At 35.6% G+C, this 6806-nt stretch overlaps 1 pseudogene; it reads left to right on the top strand.

Moving 5' to 3' along the window:
• The window catches only part of LOC123241901, a 4634-nt pseudogene extending 1456 nt beyond the window's left edge, over nt 1–3178 (top strand).
• Nucleotides 3179–6806: the final 3628 nt, after the last annotated feature.

The raw sequence follows: 6806 nt of genomic DNA, 5'->3' as shown, positions 1-6806 counted from the left end.
GAGAGAGAGAGAGGGAATGGACACAAATATAGTATTCAGCCACTAGCTGGGCAATCATCTTTTAACTTTAGTCACCTGTTGCTGATAATTAAAAATGTTCATTGGACAACTTTGAAAATGACATACTATCTGTCCCTAGACTTTGTGATAGGAGATTCAGGGACATGAGCCCAGCAAGGCAGCAGATTTCCCCACCACCACCACCACCATTTATTCCTCATACCTTTTCACTCTAATACCATGACAACATGAAACCTGAAGACGAGGTCCTATTAGTCTCATACCCGTAGTGATGTGCTGGTAAATGTTTAACAATTGGCTTTCATTGAGGAGGGAGGGAACCATATGGAACACACTTTTAAAATTAATCTGCCTTATTAACATCATTAAGTCTAAAAATCAACAAAATAATACACCAGGCCAAGGTTTGTACCTTTTGCTGATTTCTGAGGTGTAAATACTCATTCTGCAAATTTAACCATAAGTTTTCCTTTGTCTCCAGCACCACTGCAAGAAGTCTATCTTATTTCTAGTCTGTCATAATGAATTAAATAATATTCATTATCTGTTCCTGGATTTCCCAGAATCTGAGAGCTAAAGGGAATCTCAGAAGTCATAAAGTTCAACCCATATCTGAATGAGTTCCCTTAAACACTAGGGATACAGAGAAAGGCAAAAGACGGTCCCTGCTGTCAAGGTGTTCAGAATCTAAATATGGAGAAAAAAACATGTAAACAACTATGTACAAACCAATACAGAGAAGGCAATAGGATTAAGGGGATCAGGAAAATCTCCTGGTAGAAATTAGGTTTTTAGCTAAGACTTGAAAGAATCCAACAAGGCCAGGAAATGGAGATAAGGGAAAGAATTCCAAGCTTAGGGAATAACCAGTGAAAATGCCCCAAAGAGCAAATCAGGTTTTTCATAAATCTTTAGCAATCAAGGGAGATCCACTGCCTCACTAAGACAGTCCAATCTACTTTTAAATCCTCTAACTGTTAGGAAAGCTTTCCTTTCATCAAACATTATTCTACCTTTCTCAACTTCTACCTATTGTTCCTGGTCATACATATATACATATAAAATAGGTACTAGTAAAACAAGAATTCAGCAGTTTGGAATAATTGTGGCCAACTCAAATTATATAACCAAAGAGTTAAGAAATTTTCAAGATGGAAAGGACCTTAAGAATCAAGTAATCCAAAACCCTTTATTCTATATATGAGGAAATGAAACAATTATATAATATACAAATATTTGGTGATTGTTTAAAATAAATGCCATATGTTGCTATACACTACAATTAGAATAACTATAACTAGTCTAAAAAAGCAAACAGAATGTTTAGCCTATTTAAGAGAATAAATACCACCTTGAAATTTAATTATAGACTTTTTAGAGCTAGAAGGAAATTTAGCTATTGCTTAGGAAACTAATTTTTCATAGATTGTAAAAAAAAAAGTAAATTTTCCACCATCCTATGATCAACTTATTGTAAAATAGTGAGATCCTTTACTTTAATGTGCTGAGTTTTTAACTATTACTTGTGCTTGTGTAACGTTCATCTCCAGCTGAGCACAATGTCATCACAAATATTAGCATAAGTATCCCAGTGAGCAGTATTCTTACATAGTGTAATTTGAGCAGCTCTAGAAAGACCCTTGCCTACAAAATCTCCTGTTACCTGAAATCCCACCACTGAAGATTTTTTTTCTCCTTTGGCTTAGAAATTTCTCCCCAAACACTGATCCTGGCCCAATTAAATGCAGATTCTGTTTTAGGAGGTAGTTTTGCCTTAGGAGAGATAAAAAGAGAAGGTTCAGAAGACAAATTTTGATTTTCCTTTTGCCTGTGAAAAAGTCATTTAATATGATCTCCATCTTCCTGGGAAGCAGGAATGAAACAGAAGAGGGAAATGATCCAAGTATACATAAATAGATAATCATAATAATAGCACTTTAAGCTTATCAAGCACTTCACATACATTTTCTCATTTGATTCTCATATAACCCAGCGAAGTAGAAGCTATTATAGTAACAATTTTATAGATGGTGAAACTGAGGATAAGAATGATCAAGTGACTCAACCATTAACAAAGTTAGTACCACCATGTTCTTTCCAGCTATTACGCCCACGACACTACCTGATCTCTGCAGCTACAATGGTCCCAAGTCAGAAACCTGACAACTTTAAATAATATTAGCAAGTAACTCAAGTCAGTCAAAAACATCCAGTTGGCAAATCTGGAAAATGGTGGCAGCTAAAAAGTATGCCCAAGCTGAGAGAGCTGAAACCTTCCCATGAATATATGAAAAAAAGACAAATTTAAGGCTCCAGAAGAATGAAGAAATATTGCTGAATTCTCAGACTGAAAACTTTGTGGTGCTATCCATTTCTCACTTGCTAAGCAAATGAAAAATGAGTTAACTATTCTCCCAAAGAGCTAGGAAGGAAATTAAGTTTGTTGGAGTTGTTGACAAGCATAAAGGCATACTTCACAAGATTAACTCTAACCACTTTTAAAAAAAACCCTTACTGCCTGCCTTAGAATCAATACTAAGTATTATTTCCGAGGCAGAAGAGTGATATGGGTTAGGCTGGAGTTAAGTGACTTGCCCAGGGTAACACAGCTAGGAAGTGTCTGAGGCAAGATTTGAGCCCAGGATCAATCATCTCTAGGCCTGGTTCTTTTGACTGAGCCACCTAATTGCCTCTCTAGCCACTTCTCGGTGACATCCAAGGAGATCAGGAAGAATGTTCCTCTCTTTATTCTCTAGTCATTGCCCTTGAACTGCTAAATTCTGGGTATGAGTTTAATGTAGGATCTATTATCTTTAATTGATTTGGGTCTGTAATTATAAGACAGAAGAAAAATCCATCTTTTCCCTGAATAACCTTGAAAGTGCTGAGAGTATAAGAATCTACAATGACATTGATCCTGATGTATTCCAAAACTATGCATTACAAAACTGTCAAGAGTATAGTCTGGCAAACATCATCTACTACATTCTGAATCTACCATCGGTGTGCAGAGCACAAAGATGATAGCTATGGATGATTCTAGCATGAATATCTCTGAGATGATTGATAAGTTGACTTTAATATTTGATCGTACTCAATAAACTGTCTTGGAAAAGAGTTGACTGAAATCATCTCTGATGTTGCAGCTCTGAATTAATAGGAACCAAGTTTTATCCAAATTCAAAAGGTAAAGAAGTGAATTAAAGTAAGTTAATTCAATTTAACCTACTTTTTTCCATCAGAAAAACTCCTGGTCCATTGTGCATATATGTATATATATATGTATACATATATACATATATATATATAACTTACAAAATATTTGTAAAAAATTTGTACAAAATATTTGTAAGTTATATGACAATAAATAAATTACATTTTTAAAAGATTAGGTGACTTGCCCGGGCTCATACACAAAGTAAAAAGCTGAGGTAGGATTATGAACTGAGATCTCCTTAACTTCAGATTAAGACAGTGCCTACTCATCCCAAAATAAGAAAAATATGTCTCCTGACCGTCGGCATTAGTATTTCTAACCACATTATATCTTTTCATTCAATTTTGTTATTGTCTTAATTATCAAAACCTTGCTTTCAAATTACTGGCATCAGCCTTTCCTATATTTGGTTAACTACTTGGCTGATAAAAATGTATTTTCTCCAGCCAGCAGAAGCTGAAAGATAGAGCCTTTTAAGCAAAATAAATATCCCCTGCATGGAAGAAGAAATCACCCAGCAAGCTAATTACTGTCTTGACCTTAAAAGATATCAAACCCACATTGCTTTTTTCAAGGATGACAACCCAAGTTTTAATTTAAATCAGTTCTCTCTATTGCTCTGAAAGTTAGTATAGCTTATTTCTATGGGATCCTGACTTAATTTTAAGTATTATGAACTCTGAGAACATAAGAAACGCCCATATTTATATATAAGTACAGAACCCTCTTCAAAGTCAAATGAAAATTATTATTGGATTTAGCTACACTATGGCTCCATACCACTTACAAGGATAATCAAGAGTCGACTCTGTTATTAACTTTACTAATACCTTTGGATGTTATCCCAGGGGATGCTTTAGAAAGCTGGAATTAAGACTCAAGTATGGGGGAGGATGATCATATATCTCCTTCTTAGAGCAACAGGAACCTAGAAACCAGTTCTACCACTGGTTCACTCTCCCTAATCATCTTTATGCTGTCTTGCCTACCCCCACATTAGTAATGGATAGAATGTACTCTACTTAGGTACAGGGATTCTTCTGAAGATAACTGAATAATCCTCAGTCCTCTTTGGCCTCTTCTGTTACCACAGAGATGGAGATGGAACAATAGGAAAGGAGATAGGGGATGCTAAGAATCATGTAGCTTTCACCATTCCCCAATTGATAAATGGTCAAGGGACATAGATAGACAGTTTTCAGATAAAGAAATCAAAACTATCAATAAGCACATGAAAAAATATTCTAAATCTCTCATAATTAGAAAAATACAAATTAAAACAATGCTGAGGTACTCCCCTCACAACTAGCAGATTGGCCAATATGACAGTAAAGGAAAATAATAAATGTTGGAGGGGTTGTGGCAAAATCAGGACACTAATTCACTGCAGGTAGAGTTGTGAATTGATCCAACCATTTCGGAAAGCAATTTGGAATTATGTGCAAAGGGCTTTAAAAGAATGCATATGTTTTGATCCAGAAATACCATTACTAGGTTTATACCCTAAAGAGATAATAATGAAAAATGTTTGTGCAAAAATATTCATAGCTGCACTCTTTGTGGTACCAAAAAAATGGGAAAATGAAATGTTGTCCTTTGATTGGGGAATGGCTGAATAAATTGTGGTATCTGACGGTGATGGAATACTATTGTGCTATAAGGAAGGATGATCTGGAGAACTTCTATATAAACTGGGAGAACCTCAATGAACTGATGCAGAGTAAAATGAGCAGAACCAGAACATTGTACACAGAAAGTAAAACATTGTAGAATATCCAATGTAATGGACTTTGTGCTACTAGTAGCAGTTCAACAAGCCAGGACACTCCTGAAGGACTTATGGGAAAGAATGCTAAGAGAAAGAACTAGGGGAGTAAAAATGCAAAAGAAGACCATATGACATCACTTATCACATGTATATTTGGGTATGTGACTTGGGGTTTAGGCTTTAAAAGATCATTGTATAACAAAAATGAATAATATGGAAATAGGTATCAAGTGATAACATTTGTACAACCCAATGGAATTGCTTGTTGGTTCTGGGAGTGGGGAGGGAAGAGAGAAGGGAAAGAAAATGAATTATGTAAACATAGAAAAATATTGAAAATGAAATTTAAAAAAGAATTATGTAGCTTTTAGTCTCACTACTTTAAATTATTAAATTAAATTAAATTTAAATTTGAATTGGTATTCTGGTCATGTAATTCTTGTCCAAAGATCATCCAGCTGTTAAACTAAAATAAGAATGGAACCAGGTCTGTGCATACATTCCTCTGTGTAAATGAAAAGTTAATCAATAAACATTGAATAAGTACCTAACACTTTGAATAAAAAGAAAGGTAAAATGATATCCTGCTCTTGGGGAATTTGTAATCTAATGGAGGCTCCAAATCTATGTAAACATCAGGATCTTTTTTGGACAAGCTACTGTCTTGCCATACCTTCTCAATTATGAAGTTAATGTTTTGAACCCAAGACTTTACATTTATTTTTTATTAAATTTCATCTTATTTGATTCAGTCTAATATTCTAGTCTATCAAGATCCTTTTGGATCCTGTCTCTGACATTCTTTCAAATAATATTAAAGGAATCAATTTCACCAAAATCAGTCAGGTAATAAACATTTAACAGTGATTTCTATATGTCAGGCTCTGTCTGAAGCACCAGGAATATCGAGAAAGGCAAAAGACAGTACCTGCTCTCAATGAGCTCACAGTCTGGTGGGGGAGACGACACAAAAACAACTATGTACAAACAAGATATATACAAGACAGGAACAGCTAGGTGGCTCCCATGAAATAAAGTGACAAGTCTGGAGGCCAGTGGAGTCCTGGGTTCAAGTCTAGTCTTAGACACTTCCTAACTGTATGTCCCTGGGCAAGTCATTTAACCTCCATTGCCTAGCCCTTAACACTCTTCTGCCTTGGAACAGATATTTAAATTCTAAGACAGAAGATAAGGCTTAAAAAAAATAATGTACAGTATAAAATTTTTTTTAAAAATTTTTAAACCCTTAACTTCTGTGTATTGACTTATAGGTGGAAGATTGGTAAGGGTAGGCAATGGGGGTCAAGTGACTTGCCCAGGGTCACACAGCTGGGAAGTGTCTGAGGTCGGATTTGAACCTAGGACCCCCTGTCTCTAGGCCTGGCTCTCAATCCACTGAGCTACCCAGCTGCCCCCTACAGTATAAATTTTAACTAATCAATAAAGAAAAGACACAAGCATGTAGGGAGACAATTCAGTAAAGGCTTCTTGTAAAAGATGAGCTTTTAACTGCCTTTTGAAAAAAATTCAAAGAAATCAGGAGACAGAAATGAATAATATTCCAGGCATGGAGAAGAATCAATGAAAATGCCCAGAGAGGAAGCAGTTAGGTGGGTCAGTGGATTGAGAGTCAAGCCTAGAGACAGGAGGCCGTAGGTTAAAATCTGGAGACAGACATTCCTAGTTGTATGATCCTGGGCAAGTCATTTAATCCCTATTGCCTAGCCCTTACTACTCTTCTACCTTAGAACCAATGTACAGTATTGATTCTAAGGTGGAAGATAAAAGTTTTGGCATTTT

Source organism: Gracilinanus agilis, chromosome 3 (assembly GCF_016433145.1).
Source record: "Gracilinanus agilis isolate LMUSP501 chromosome 3, AgileGrace, whole genome shotgun sequence".
Classification (NCBI taxonomy): Eukaryota; Metazoa; Chordata; class Mammalia; order Didelphimorphia; family Didelphidae; genus Gracilinanus; species Gracilinanus agilis.
This window is presented reverse-complemented; position numbering and strand designations above follow the sequence as displayed.